This window comes from Callorhinus ursinus, unplaced genomic scaffold (genome assembly GCF_003265705.2).
Source record: "Callorhinus ursinus isolate GAN/ISIS: 27379988/994484 unplaced genomic scaffold, GSC_fseal_2.0 scaffold7, whole genome shotgun sequence".
In the NCBI taxonomy this organism is placed as follows: Eukaryota; Metazoa; Chordata; class Mammalia; order Carnivora; family Otariidae; genus Callorhinus; species Callorhinus ursinus.
The window spans coordinates 66,835,077-66,851,045 of NW_027397069.1; the positions used below are offsets into that span (position 1 = coordinate 66,835,077).

General features: G+C 42.2%; 1 long non-coding RNA gene across 1 annotated transcript; it reads left to right on the forward strand.

Annotated features, from left to right (window-relative positions):
* Window positions 1-7,559: 7,559 nt before the first annotated feature.
* LOC141373131 (uncharacterized) lies at window positions 7,560-15,092 on the forward strand. The gene is made up of 3 exons (XR_012378832.1): window positions 7,560-7,633; window positions 11,818-12,385; window positions 14,661-15,092. It is a non-coding gene; the product is annotated as an uncharacterized lncRNA (long non-coding RNA).
* Window positions 15,093-15,969: the final 877 nt, after the last annotated feature.

The following is a 15,969-nucleotide window of genomic DNA, read 5'->3' on the forward strand; positions in this document are numbered from 1 at the left end:
GGAGAGGGACGGAATTAGGGACAAGCTTTTCTGTCTGTGATTTTTAAAGAAGAGTTCCCTTCTCTAAAAAAATGTGTACTTAATATTAACTCCTGAAGCAGATGCCTCTTGAAGAACAGCCATGGAAGAAATGCCTACAAAACGTTGGTACCCTTTTCTCTGGTTCTTACTCCCGTTTGTCAGCTGACTCGGGATCTTAGCTCAAAAGCTCTTCTGGATGGCGTTTCTGTGCCGCTGGCTGGCGGGTCACCGCCCTGGGCTCTGGATCTCTCGGATCTCTCGGGCCTGAGCTGTTATCATTCTCTCTTAACCCCAGGTGGCCTCTCCATCCTGGCAAGGATGTTTGCGTTCCTTGCAAGGAAGACTTTAATTTATTCTGCAATATTCCTGTGCTCCAAGTTAGTGTTTTTTCTGTAGCGGAAAAGGGAAGAAAGAAGTGCTCCCAGGCTGCATATGGATCGCCATTGCAGCAGATTCCCAAGGTGCGGCCGGCAAGCCCCATTTGGTGGCCGCCTAGCCTGGAGAGTGCTGTCACTGGGCCCCACTTGCTGGCTTGCACACCAGGTGGGCCCCCAGGTTTGGGAACCCACAGTTCCGCCATGCCACACGCGCATGCCTTTGGGGCTGCTGTCCGCCTGCTGCCCGGGATGCCGGCCCGCCTCTCTGTCCCTACTTGTCCCGGCCTCCCAGCTGGGATCTGTGAGGTCTCAGTCCCAGAAATAGCACGATCAAGGGATAGGTGCGGTGAGAGACAGAGGGAGGGGCCGGTGCTCCTTGGGGCCTGGCAGGGGTGGGGGCTGGGAGGGATCAAAGGAGCGTCCTCGGGAAGATGACCCGGAGCTCAGTTTTGAAAGGCGGGTAGGTGTTCCCCAGTAGGCTGCAGGGGCAGTGGGGGTGGGATGGAGAATTCCCGGTGGAGGAAGCGCCCCCCGAAAAGGTGGAGAAGCATAGGGAGGAGCTCGCAAAGGGTGCCTGACTCCTGGGCTACCTCTGCATGGAGCCCCAGCCCCCAGGTAAGCTGTTTTATACTGGATATCTTTCATTCTGGATGGTCCAACAGCCCAACTTTTTTCGTTTGTTTGTTTGTTTGCCTGCCTGCAGGGGAATATGATGTCTCCCTCCATAGAACAAGGTCATTCCTTTGGGTCTAGGAGGAAATTTGAAATGCATACCTGTAGCAGCTGACACATTCACTGCTTGACACTGGCCAACATTGCTAGGCAGGGACCCTTCAGGGGAAAACCTCGGTCTGGAGAATAGGCAGGTGTTTGGAGGGAGGCATAGCAAGGCTCTATCATTAAATCATGCTGACCCACCTCCAGGATAAGCCAGCCTAAACTAATTTTACCCTCCCTCCAGGCACAAATTCCAAAGAACCACCCTGGACAGGTCCTTCAGTAATATACAATTATCCACGATAATTAATTAGCTATTTAGGGCGCCTGGGTGGCTCAGATGGTTAAGCGTCTGCCTTCGGCTCAGGTCATGATCCCAGGTTCCTGGGATCGAGTCCCACATCGGGCTCCCTGCTCAGTGGGGAGCCTGCTTCTCCCTCTGCTCTCTCCCTCTCTCTCTCTGTCTGTCTCTCATGAATAAATAAATAAAATCTTTAAAAAAATTAGCTATTTAGACACTTACATTTAATTAATTAATTAAGCATTTATTAAATGATATTTATGTGACAAGCATTGCACATTCCCAGAGGGGATGCAAAGAAAAGCAAAACATGGTGTCTGCTTCCAGGAGCTCACGGCTGGAGAGAAAGATCAATAAACAAATACTCCAGTTCCGTGTGATATGAGCCTATAATCACAACCACGGCCATGGAGAAAGGAAGGCACCAGCCATACTGGCAAGGGGCTGGAGTCTGGAAGGGGGAAAGAGACGATGCTAAGAGGGGTTATTATTTAGATGAGTCTTGAAGGATGAGTAGGAGTTTAACTGGAGGGCAGAGTGGGAAAGAACCTTCTAGGGAGTTCTAACAGCATTTCAAAAGGCAAGAAGTTATGAAAAGCCTTGATCTTCACGGGGAATGTCCCGGGAAGGCTCATTAACTCACAGCACGTCACGCCATTCCCCACCTCCTGGGCCCATGGCAGCCAAGCCAACTGCCCACAGCAGGCTCTTCCCGGTTCCCCCCTCCAGAAGGTTCCAGGCAGTAATAACAGATCCTCAGGACTGGTGCTTGAGAAGTGACCTCTTTGCCATCCTGGGATGAAGATTTTTGTGTGGTTCAAGTGTAAGGCATTTAGAGAATGGGCAGGAGACGAAGCTGGGAAGGCAGTTTGGGCTTGGGATGTAAAGAGCCTTGTATGTCATTCCGAATTCCTTCTGTTGATGGTAGAAAGCCACTACAAGTTTTTAGGCTGGAGGCGAACACAATCAGACCTGATTGTGTAGACACGGTTCTCCACCTCAGTGGGGCAACGCACGGCATGTAGCTGTCGATTGTGAGAAGGGTGGCAAAGAACCAGTTCTTTAAAGTGAGTGTTGAGGGTGGCAAAGGACATCCTTAAAACGGTCAGGAAGGGTAGAGTTAACATCATCCCCCAAATCTCTGTTGCTCGCGCTGGGGAGGTAGCACAGGGGCCCCTGAAATTCCTACTGCTGTCCTGAGAATTTCCTTGGGCCTTAGGATCACTCCCTGCCCCCCTTCGAGAGTCAGGCACCAAGAGCTGCGCCACGCTTCCTGTTCGATAACTTCTCGTTCCTGGCTCACGTGACTTGGATACTCCCTTGGCCCGGGGGCTCATATCCCTCTGAAAGTGGTAGCTTCCCTCTCTGATAATGTGTGGTAGGGAGCAGCCAAAACTCAGACCCTCTCCTGTGCTCCTCCCAGCGACCCTAAGCAGAGACGAGGGAATGAGTCCCACAGGTCCACTGTGGCCTCTGATTTTCCCTGTTTGCTGCCACCCCACCAGGGACGCCCCTCCTCAGGCCTGTGTCTGTAGGCCCTCAGGCAGACGAAGCCCTGGGGAGGAGGCAGGGCCCCCAGGTTGCAGGGCTCTAGTGCTGGGGTCAGGCGCCCCCCCCCCCCCCGGCCTGCTTTCATCTGCTCCTCAGCTCGGCAGGGTTGGGGAGCCGACATCCCTGAGATCGGGGCTGTGGCTGTCTATTTCTGTGGCAGTGGGTGAGCTCTGACCACACCAGTGTGGGAGAATGGCACTAGCTGAGCCTCAAACTTCCAGAATGTGCCCCTGCTCCGTCCCACACCGCCCACAGCAGCATGCTGCCAGTCCCACACCCAGCCCGGCCCACAGTTAGCAACAGCCCTCCGTGCCTCCAGGGTTTTCTCACCATTTCTTGTTAGTGCTTCAGGTCTGTGCACGCTTCCCTCCCACATCTGCAGGTTCTCCAGAATTGAGGTGGGGGGATGTTCATGCTCTTGTCGGTGGCCCCAGCTCTCCTCTCCATAAACAACAGGCCGGAGCCTCGCGACTTAATATAGTCCAGGAAAAGCAGGTGCTCTAAGGCCTACCTATTCTAGAACCAACTATTGCTACACTTAGTTTCACTTATTTAAGAAAGCTGAAGAATAACTTAAGGCTTTTGGCAACATTACAACTTTTGCAACTAATTATTCATCAACCACCTATATTTTTGTTTTTAAATATAAATGCTATTTATTTTTTGGTATAGATAATCCATCTTCTTTTGTTCAAAACTTGGTATAGAAAGGTGTGTGCTACAATAAAAAGTTTTCCTCCTTCCCCAGCCACCCCATTACCGGCAGGCAACCGGGCTAACCAACAACTTCTCGTGGACTTAACTTGAGACCCCACCACACCTTTTGTATCATAAAAACGTTCAAACCCACAGAAAAGCTGAAAGTGTACGGTGAGCCCATTCACCTAGATTTACCACTTGTTTTGCAACATTTGCCTTATCTGTGTGTATGTATGCGTCTCTCTTTCTACACACACACACACACACACACACACACACACACACACTTTTTTCTCGAACTATTTGAAAGTTGCAAGCATCATGACTCCTGACTTGTAAATACTTGAGCAGGGACTCCCTAAGAACAAGCACTTTCTTCTCCACAACCATAATATCACTATCACATGCAAGAAATGTAACATTAACGCAATAAAATTACATAAAATTCCTTCCAATTGGCCCAAGAATGTTCTTTGTGACAAAGTTTTCGCTCTAGAAGCCAGTCAGCACGGATTTCCTCTGGTTTTCGCCACTCTTTCGCCTAGAGCAGCCAGATCAGTTGTCTTGTGGAGGGGCCCTTGGTTCGGACTTGTCTGATTATTTCCTCGTAATTAGATTCAGGCTAAAGGATTTTGACAAGGCACATAATGTCGTCAACCACCTATCTTTGATTCTGTAGGAGCAGTTCCCTCGGGAAACATCTATAGAAGGGTTATAATGCTCCTCTTGAAAATTTATAAAAGAACTGCCTGATGTGTTGAGAATCACCCAAAGGCACAAAATGAGAGGGCAAATTTCAACTCTAATTGGCATAACACAATGTTACAGTCCTCTCCTTTTAAACTTCTGATTTGATGACATTTTTTAAATGTTCTGTCACCCTCAGAGGAGTGTAAGTTCTGCCAGGGTAAGTGACTTACGATGGCATGGTTCTCTGCTGTGCTAGCAACGTTCTCAGGAAGCCCCTGAGTCCAGCTCTAATCGGAAAGAGGCGCTCAGTGTTTGGATCCAGGGGCCATTTTGCCACACACTCTTGGTTCTGGCAACACTCTTCAGCATCCTGACGGATTGTACTAAACTCCAAGTGAGCAGGTAAACTTCCTGGAGTGTATTTGACGACCCACTCATCTTGGTGTGTTACAGCAGGTGACATTCAAGATAATACGTTTTACAGAAATCATGTTAAAACTCTTTGAGGCCTTTTATTTGTAAGGCTCACCCTTAAAACTGTGGGCTTTCCCCGATGCACTTCAGCATGTGGACACATCGAAGAAACTATTTCCTGAGGAAAGTCTCAGTCCTGCTTTCTGGTTCTTTTCTAATCCACCTGGGAGGAGCTGATCTTTCATCCAAGCAAGGGTAATTTTCATAGGAAATTTGAAGCTTTGCTTCCTTCAATCATGGCCACCAAAACTTTGGAGCCTTCCTTTAAACAAGCTAGTCAGAATACCTACATGTCAGACCGTGTTGAATGACTAAACAATTGAATAAACAAAATGAGTTTCAAAAAAGAGCCCAAGGGCCTGCTAACCTTCCCTTCTTCTTATGTGGTATTTGGAGGTGAAGGTACCTCCCCCTCCCTGCTCCACCGTTGGAGTCTGAGCGAAGTGCGGCTTGAAAAAGAATATTCAAATTTGTAATATAATTTTATTTTTGCAAAATGAAAAATGACCTCTCATTTTTAAAATTAAGACGACAGAATGTGAAGCTCTCCACATTCTTCTGGGGGATTGAGGTAAAGGAGGGGCAGTGCTCATCTCTTACCCCTCCCCCACAAGTGAGGATTATCAGAGATGGTTCTCAACTCTCTAATTAAACTCTCCTCCTAAATGCTGAGCCCAGGCAACACGTGAGTAACTTTGGAAACTTCTTTCCACTTGGAGTGACATTTGTACTAACTACTACAGGAATAAAAGGCCAGTGTCACTCACCAGCTAAGAAGCTATAGTAGAAAGTGTCAAGAAAGAAGGTGACAGAAATTCACAGGAAGGAGCATTAAAGCTATTGCCAAAGCCAGACACCAAGGAGGACGCTGTGACTGGAAGCCAGTGAGGACAGTGGGCTGTCCTTAGCACCCAACAGACACTACCAAAACATTTGTACTCACCTCACATTCTTCTCATTTGGTCAGCCTTATTTATAAATATCTTACACGTCAGGTCAACTCCATCACCAGAGAGCAGATGTCATTCCGGCTATATTGTATTAGCTCCCCAGAGAAATGCCGGCAAAGAACCATAATTCCATTGTATCCTTGACTTCTGAAGATGGTCAGTGTGAGAAACAGTTACATCAAATCACTATTATATAAAGGCTTACCTATGATCAGTTCCTTCCAGCCCTTATACGATGATGGGCTTCCTTTTACTAAATAATGAAAACTATGCAGCTTGTGTGTCTTGTTTTACCTTAGTTCTTAACTAAGTTTTGTGCTTTAGTTGTAAGAGTTTGTGTTGATCTAGGGTTTTGGACCAAATTCTCTTCCAGTCTCCATTGCTTTGTAGCTGGTGTTTTTAAAACAAGCAAACAAAAAATCTTTTAAAAGGGATTCCTATATATTTTTTGACTATCATTTTATTTTTGGAAATAAGTGGCATTATCATTTTAACATTTCTCTAGAAATAATTTCATACTCTGGCTTTTATTATAAACTGTCTTATCAAAAGAGACCCTTTCCTTTTTAAACATTTTATTTTATTTATTCATTTTGCGAGGGGGGGGGAGAACAGAGAGAGAGGGAGAGAGAATCTTAAGCAGGTTCCACGCCCAGCACAGAGCCCAACACAGGGCTTGATCTCACAACCTGAGCCAAAATCAAGAGTTAGACGCTTAACTGACTGAATCCCAGGCAACCCTAAAAATTTTATTTTTATTTTAAAGACAATTTTTAAAAAGCAATTATAGATTTGCAATAAAATTGAGAGAAAGTTACAGAGATTTCACATATGCCCCCTCTCCCCTCACATTTATATATTCTGCCATTGTCAATATTGCTCCCCAGAATGGTACAGTTTTTACTAAGAATGAACATACATTGACATGTCAAGCTCACCCACAGCCAATAGTTTACCTTATTGGTCACTCTTCATGTTGGACAAATGTATAACAACATATGTCCATCATTATAATATCATACCGAGTATGTTCACTGTCCTAAAAATCCTTTGTGCGTTGCCTATTTATCTCTCCCTTCCTTCCCCTACCCCTGGCAACCACTGCTCTTTTTACTGTCTCCATAGTTTTGCCTTTTCCAGAATGCCATATACTTGAGTTATACAGTATACAGCCTTTTCAGATTGGCTTCCTTCACTTAGTAATACACACTCAAGATTCCTCCCTGTCTTCTCATGGCTTAGTAAGTTCATGTCTTCTTCTTTTTTAAAATTTATATTTATTTATTTGAGAGAGAGAGAGCGAGAAAGATAGCAACAGAGAGCATGAGTGAGCACAAGCTGGGAGGAGAGGGAGAAGACAGAGAGAAGCAGGCTCCCCCCTGAGTTGAGAGCCTGCTGCAGGGCTTGATCCCAAGATCCTGGGATCATGACCTGAGCCAAAGGCAGACGCTTAACCGACTGAGCCGCCCAGGAGCCCCTATAAGCTCATTTCTTCTTAGTGCTGAGTAATATTGACTGTCTTGGATGTACCACAGTTTATTTATCCATTCACCTACCGAGGGACATCTTGATTGTTTCTAAGTTTTGACAGTTATGAATAAAGCTACTATGAACATCTGTATGTGGGTTTTTGTGTGGATGTAAGTTTTCAGTTCCTTTGGGTAAATACAAAGGAGTGTGGTTGCTGGATCATGTGGTAAGAGTATGTTTACTTTTGTAAGAAATCACCAAACTCTTCTTAAGTGGCTGCACCATCTTGCAGTCCCACCAGCAGTGAATGAGAGTTCCTGCTGTTCCACATGCTCATCAGCATTTGGTATTGTCAGTGTTCTGGATTTTGGCCGTTCTAATAGGTATGTAGTGGTACCTCATTGCTGTTTTAGTTTGCATTTCCCTGATGACGTATGATTTGGGGCATCTTTTCATATACTTATTTGTTATCTATATATCTTCTTTAGTGAGATGTCTATTGAAGTCTTTTGCCCATTTTTAAATCAGGTTGTTTGTTGTCTTATTGTTGAGTTTTAAGAGTTCTTTGTATATTTTGGATAATAGTCCTTTACCAGAAGTGTCTTTAGTAAATATTTTCTTCCAGTTTGTGGCTTGTCTTCTCATTTTCTTCATATTGTCTTTCGCAGAGCAGAAGGTTTTAATTTTAATGAGGCTCAGATTATTTCTTTCATAGATCCTGTCTTTAGTGTTGTATCTATAAAGGTATCACCATACCCAAGGCTCTGTAGGTTTTATTCTATGGTATCTTCTAAGAGTTTTATAGTTTTGTGTTTTCCATTTAGGTCTATGATCCATTTTCAGTTAATTTTTGTGAAGAGTGTTGATGTCTGTGTCTAGATTCGCCTTTTTTTTTTTTTTTTTTTTTTCTTTTAGTTTTTTTTTTTTTTCATTTTTATTTTTTGTTTTGATTTTTTTTTTTTCATTTTTTTTTTTTTTTTTTTTTTTTTTTGCATGTAGATGTTTAGTTGATCCCGCAGCATTTGTTGAAAAGACTTTTTTTGCTCCATTGTATTGCCTTTGCTTCTTTGTCAAAGATCAGTTCTGGGCTCTCTATTCTATTACACTGATCTATGTATCTTCTCTTTCACCAATACCATACTGTCTTGATTTCTACTGAAGTTTATAATAAGTCTTGAAGGTAGGTAGCATCGGTCCTCCAACCTGGTTCTTCTACTTCAATATCATGTTGGCTATTCTGGGCCTTTTGCCTCTCCATACAAACTTAGATTCGGTTTGTTGATATCCATAAAATAACTCCCTGAAATTTTGATTGAGGTTGCACTGAATCTATAGGTCATGTTGGGAAAAACTGACGTCTTGACAATATTAAATCTTCCTAACCATGAAATATGTTTCCATTTAGTCTTTTTATTTTGTTCATCAGAGTTTTATAGTTTTTCTCATATAGATCTTGTATATATTTTATTAGATTTATACCTAAGTGTTCCATTTTTTCAGTTGCTAATGTAAATGCTGTTGTGTTTTTAATTTCAAGTTCCACTTGTTCATTGTTGGTATATAGGAAAACAACAATTTTTGTTTATTAACCTTGTATCCTCAAAACTTAATAATTTATTAGTTCCAAGAGGTTTTTTTGTTGTTGATTCTTTCAGATTTTCTTCATAGATGACCATGTCATCTGTGAACAGTTTTATGCCTTCCTTCCCAATCTGTATACCTTTTCTTTTCTTTTCTTTTCTTTTCTTGCATTATTACATTAGCAAAGACTTCCAGTATGTTAAAAAAGAGTGGTGAGAGGGGACATCCTTGCCTTTTACCTGACCTTAGAGGGAGAGTGTCAAATTTCTCATCATTAAGTATGATGTTAGCTGTAGGCTTCTTGCAGGTAGTCTTTATCAAGTTGAGCAAGTTCCCCTCTATTCCTAGTTTACTGAGAGTTTTATCATGAATGGGTTTTGGATTTTGTAAAATACTTTTTCTGCATTTGATATGATCATGTGACTTGCCTTTTTTAGTCTTTTGATGTGATGAATTACATTAGTTGGTTTTTGAGAGTTGAAGCAGGCTTGCATACCTGGGATAAACCTGAGTCATGGTAGATAACTAACTCTTTTTTACTTGTTTGGATTCAGTTTGCTAATGTTTTGCTGAAGATTTTTGCATCTATGATCATGAGAGATATTGGTCTGTGGTTTTCTTTTCTTAAAATGTCTTTGTCTGGTTTTGGTATTAGGGAAATGCTGGCCTGATGGAATGACTTAGGAAGTATTCCCTGTTTCTATCCATTGAAAAAGATTGTAGAGAATCAGCATAATTTCTTCTTTAAATGTTTGGTAGATTCAACAGTGAATCCATGTGGGGCTGGTGATTTCTATTTTAGAAGGTTATTAATGATTGATTCGGTTTCTTTAATAGATACAGGCCTATTCAGATTGTCCAGTTCTTCTTATGTAAGTTTTGGCAGATTGTGTCTTCCAAGGAATTGGCCCATTTCATCTAGGTTATCAAATCTGTGGGCATAGAGTATGTCATAGTATTTCTTTATTATCCTTTTACTTTCCATGGAATTCGTAGTGATGTCCCTCTTTCATTTCTGATATTAGTAATCTATGTACTCTTTCTTTTCTTAGTCTAGCTAGAGGTTGATATTATCAATTTTATGATCTTTTCAGAGAACCAACTTTGGTGTCTTGATTTCTCCTATTGATTTCCTGTTTTCAATTTATTCGATTTCTGCTTTGTTCTCTTCTGCCTACTTTGGATTAGATTTGCTCTTTTTTCTACTTTCCAAAGGTGAAATTTAGATTATCGGAGAGCTTTCTTCTTCTTCTTCCTTTTTAAAGATTTTATTTATTTATTTATTTTATTTTAGAGAGAGGGGAGTGGAGGAGCTGAGGGAGGGGGGATGGGGAAAGAATTTCAAGCAGACTCTGCACTGAGTGTAGAGCCCAATGCAGAGCTTGATCTCATGACCCTGAGATCATGACCTGAGCCGAAACTAAGAGTCTCATCCTTAACGGATTTAGCCACCCCAGGATTTTTCTTCTTTTTTAATATAGTCATTCAGTGCTGTAAATTTCCCTCTAAGAACTGCTTTCACTGCATCCCCCAAATTTTCCTAAGTTGTGTTTTCATTCTCATTTTGTTCTTATTCTTATTTCATTTGTATTTAGTTTATTTTTAAGTTTTTCCTGAGATGTTTTATTTGACCCATGTATTATTAGAAGTGTATTGTTTAATCCTTATTTATTTTAGGATTTTCCAGTTATCTTTCTGTTATTGATTTGTAGTGTAATTCCACTGTGGCCTGAGAGTACATGTTGTATAATTTATATTCTTTTATATTTGTTAAAGTGTGCTTTATGACCCAGAATGTGGTTTATCTTGGTGAATGTTCCATGTGAGCTTGAGAAAAATGTGTATTCTGAAGTAGTCTATAGATGTCAATTATATCCAGTTCGTTGATGGTGTTGTTGAGTTCAACTCTGTCCTTGCTGATTTCTGTCTCCTGGATCTGTTCATTTCTGAGAGAGAGGGGTTAAAGTCTCCAACTATGATAGTGGATTCATCTGTTTCTCCTTGAGATCTGTTAATTTTCTCCCATGTAAGTTGGCTGCTCTGTTAAGTACATACACATTAAAAATTATTATGTCTTATTGGAGAATTTACTGCTTTATCGTTATGTAATGCCCTTCTTTATGCCCAATAACTTTCTTTACTTTGAAGTCTGCTCTGAAATTCATATAGCTACTCCAGCTTTCTTTTGATTAGTGTTAACATGCTATATTTTTCTCTATCCATTTACTTTTAACTATATGTGTCTTTATATTGAAAGTGGTCTTCTTGTAGACAACATATAGTTGAGTTGTGTTTTTTTTGCCCCATTCTGACAATCTCTGTGTTTCAATTGGTATATTTAAACCACTGATATTCAAGTGATCGTTCATATAGTTGGATTAATATCTACATTGTTTGTTACTGTTTTTGATTTTTTGCCTGGTTCTTTGTTCCTATTTTTGTCTTCCACATTTTTTTTTGACCTGTGGTTCTAATCAAACAATATATATGATTCCATTTCTCTCTTTTCTTAGCATATCAAATATACTTTTTAAAAAACTTGTTTTAGTAATTGTCTTAGAGTTTGCAACATACATTTATAACTAATCCAAGTCCACTTTCAAATAACACTATACCACTTTACAGGTAGTGTGAGTACCTTGTAAAAACAAAACAATTCCGATTCTTTCCTCTTATCCCTTGTTATCATTGGTGTCCTTCATGTCACTTACATGTAAGCAAACATAAACATATGTATGTATAAAATATATATACAGACATAAGATACATACATAAGCATACATAATCAAATACATTGTTGCTATTATTTTGAAAAAACTGTTTTTTAGATCAATTAAGAATAAGAAAAAAAAGTTTTTATTTTACCTTCATTTGTTCTTTTTTTGAGGCTCTTCCTTTTTTATGTAGACCTGAGTTTCTGACCTACATTATTTTCATTCTCTCAGGAGAACTTATTTTAACATTTCTTTTTTTTTTTTTTTTTTAGGCAGGGGGGGGGGCGGAGGGAGAGAGAGAATCTTAAGCAGGCTCCAGGCCCAGTGCAGAGCCCAATGTGGGGGCTCAATCTCACAACCCTGAGATCATGACCTGAACTGAAATCAAGAGTCAGATGCTTAACCGACTGAGCCACCCAGATGCTCCTTAGCATATCTTATAAAGCAGGTCTACTGGCAACAAATTGCCCAAATGTTTATTTGTCTGAGAAAGTCCATTTCCCCTTCACTTTTGAAGGATAATTTTGCAGGGTACAGAATTGCAGTGGGTTTTTTTCTCTCAATACTTTAAATATTTTGCTCTACTCTCTTGGTTGCCTGGTTTCTGAGGAGAAGTTGGATGCAATTCTTAACCTTGTTCCTCGATAGGTAAGATTAAAAAAAAAAAAGACTTTATTTATTTGAGAGAGAACGAGAGAGGGAGAGGGAGAGAGAATCTGAAGTAGACTCCGCACTGAGCATAGGGCCTGACGTGGGGCTCAGTCCCATAACCGTGAGATCCCGACCTGAGCCGAAACCAAGAGTCGAATGCTTAACTGACAGCACCCAGGCGCCCCATAGGTAAGATTTTTTTTTTTTTTTTAACCTCTGGCTTCTTTCAGGATTTTACAAAACTATCTTTGACTTTCTGTACTTTGGAAATGATATACTGAGGTCTGGTGGGGGTTTTTTGTTGTTGTTGCTGTGTTTGTTTCTTTTGTTTTTGCATTTATTCTGCTTGGTATTCTCTGAGCTTCCTGGATCTGTTGTTCGATGTCTGACATTAATTTGGGGAAAGTTATCAGTCATTCAAATATTTCTTCTGTTTCTTCCTCTCTTCTCCTTCTGGTATTCCCATTCCGATTACATATATGTCCCACCTTTTGGAATTTCCCACACTCCTTGGATATTCTGTTCAATTTTGTTCAGCTTCTGTTCCTTTTGCTTTTCAGTTTTCAAGGATTCTTCGACCTAGCCTCCAGCTCAGAGATTCATTCCCCATCCAGTCCGGTCTGCTAATAAGCCCATCAAAGGCATTCTTCATTTCTGTATCAGTGCTTTTCATGTCTAGCATTTCCTCTCGGTTTTCTTAGGATTTCCATCTCTCTACTTACATTGCCAGTCTGCTTCTGCATGCTGTCTACTTTGTCCATTGGAACCCTCAGCCTATTAATCATAGTTGTTTTAAATTCCTGGTCTGATATTTCCAACAGCCCTGCCATGTCTGGTTCTGATGCTTGCTCTGCCTCTTCAAACTGTGTTTTTTTGCCTTTTGGTGTGAATGTAATTTTTTCTTGATAGCTGAACATGATGTACCGGGTAAAAAGAGCTGCTGTAAATAGGCCTCTGGTGATGTGGTGGCGAGGTGTGGGGAGGGGGAGCGTTCCGTCATCCTGTCTTTAGGTCTCAGTCTCTTAGTGAGCCTGTGCCTCTGCACTGTGAGCTTCACAAGCGTTTCTCAGTTCTTTTTTTTTTTCCCTTTAGGTAGACCAGAATGGCAAGAGTGGGCTAGAGTTGGATATTCCCTTTCTCCGTACCAGTTACGCTCTGATAATAAGCACGGAAGGCTTTGGTTAACTAGTTTCCCCTGAGCGCTGGTCTTTCTAAGAAAAACAGTGCTCTGGGGTATTTCAGAATGGTTCCTTAGCCTCCACCCACTTCCTGGAAACCCAAGGGAATTTTTCGCCAATATTTACTGTGGGAACCTAGTCAGTTTACTAGAGGTAATATTGTGGGGGCCCCCTGTGACCAGGTTCCCCTGGAGTTTTTAACTCTCAGACTCATCTGCATGGAGCCTCCAGCCATTAGTCAATCATGGGGCAGGCTCCCGGGTCTCTCCTCTGGTCAGTCAGTGGTTGCCCCGCTGTGTCTCCAAGCTCGGGGACAGAGGTCTGCCCTGTGTCCTCCCTTCTCTATGGGCCCAAGAAGAGTTGCTGATTCTTCAGTCCGTTCAGCTTTTTACTTGTAGTTAGGAGGGAGTGTGGACTTCCAAGTTCCTTATATTTGGAACAGGAAACCAGAAGCCCTATCCTTGCCTTCAAACATGAAATTTCAACACATTTTAAAAGATATTGAAATAGCTATTTATGTGGGTTTTATTACACACACACACACACACACACACACACACACACACACACACACATAGAACCTCAGTCCTAAAAATCTAAAAGGATAGAACCCTGTGGGCAACATTTTAAAGTGAAACTACTCTAGTCCCGGCACATTCCTTTTAAAAGAAAATTGACATTCATTTTCCTCAAATTCCTTATCTTCCTACCCTTCTCACAAATAGGAACAAAAGCCATAACGATTAGTACTGGGTATTAGGTTCTATGTTCCAGACTGCACTAGAAGCTTCGCCTGTGTTAGTGCTAAATTCTCATCAACAGTCCTGCATAAAAGGAATTATTTAACCCATTTCATGGATTAAGAAACTGAGGCTCAGCAAGTTTGGACACCTTGCCTACGGCCATACAATTAGTAATTTAATAGGCAGATAATAATAATAATGGTGCCTTAAATCACTGTGGTCAAACCTCATCAGTCAGAGTCCTGCCCCACTCTGGTGATTAGTGAAAAAGCCCATTGGCTTAGTCGGCAAGTGACCTTTGCCAACACTGCCAGGTGTGTGGGCTGTGTGTGCACGTAGGCATTTCGTACCCCGGTTTTGCAGTTTCCAACAGTAGAATGCCTGGTTTGGAGGTGACATTAATGAGTTGCCAGCTGACTTATAACGATGTGGGTTTTTTATTAGGCTAAAAGTGGTTTGGTTTTAGTGTTTTGGTAACCCTGTGTTTACCCACCCTCAAATCAAATAGTCTTTTTCAACTCAAATAAGCTATTTCCTTCTTAGATCCAAGAGCTTTCAAGCTTTGAAGATAAAAGGACAGGCTGTTTCACGGCTCAGAACTTTCCATGATGTGTCGTCGAGACAGGAAGTGAATTTGCAACCCTTGACGTGTCCTGAGGAGTTCATTCAAGACAGAGGCATCCGATTCCAAAGCAGCAACCTTGACTTCCCTGAACCGTGAAGCACATTCTGCTGCTCTGTGGTTCTCAAAGGTGGAAGTGAGCACTGCAGGAGCTGCTCTGGACGCTCACGCTGCCGCTGGGGACAGCCCCAGGGAGCCCACAGCTGAGAAGTCAGACTGTCCCGCACCGAGGACACCCTAAAGAGGAAGGGCAACATTGGTTGGAAAATGGGTAACTAGTCTTTGTCAATGACAACATTAAAAAATTAAGGGCCTCATGTAGAAAAACATGATTAAAATACAAATTTAATATATTCATGTTTTATCTTCTCAATGAAAACTGAAAAGTAATCATCTACACATTTGTCATGCTCAACAGAGCCCGTAGAGAGGTTAATATGGATCATTAAACATCATCTATTAAGAAATTACATTTCACAATAGTGAGTAAAGGGAAAACACATTAGCAAACAAAGAATGCCATTCTTCCCCCCAGTTTATTCCCATGCTCAGACTACACTCTTTGTAACAAGAGGAGAAGAAAGACAAAGTTAAAAGCTCTTAAAATTTAGGATGTAATAGAATTGCTGCTGCTTGTGAAATACCGTTTTAAGTCTGTTTATTCCAAAGTCAGGTCAGAACGCCACCTTATAGTGATCAAGTGCAACGGGGTCTAATCCTCTCCCACTTCTTAGCTTAAAGTCCTTTACCTCCCCTACGACCACAGAGGTAGGCTTATACAGCATAGTGGAGTTTTTAAACGTTGTTGAACACAATTCACAATTGAGCCATTTTTGACAATGGCCACTCGGGCCCCACCTGCGTGTCTGGGGGGATGAAACGGCTCCATCAGAGGCCACCTGGAGCCTGCAGGTGTAGGAGCATGGAAGGTAACACAAATGTCGTGCGGCCCCAAAACGGAGACCTTATGGGGAGGAAGCAAGAGAGCCCGTGGAGTCTGGTAGCTTCATGCTGGTCACTTTCCAGGGGCCGCAGGACTTGTCAGTTGGCCCGGCGTTCATGAGGTACCCGGTGCGGCTGGACAAGGTTAACCGGCTGTGGGGCTAGAGTCCGAGGCCCTGGCCTCCCCGCCAGTCCTGGCTGCCTGACCACAGCAGGTTACCCAACCTTAGCGAGACTGGTTTCCAAACCCTGTAAAATAAGGACAGTGCCTTAGCAGGTGAGGGTGAC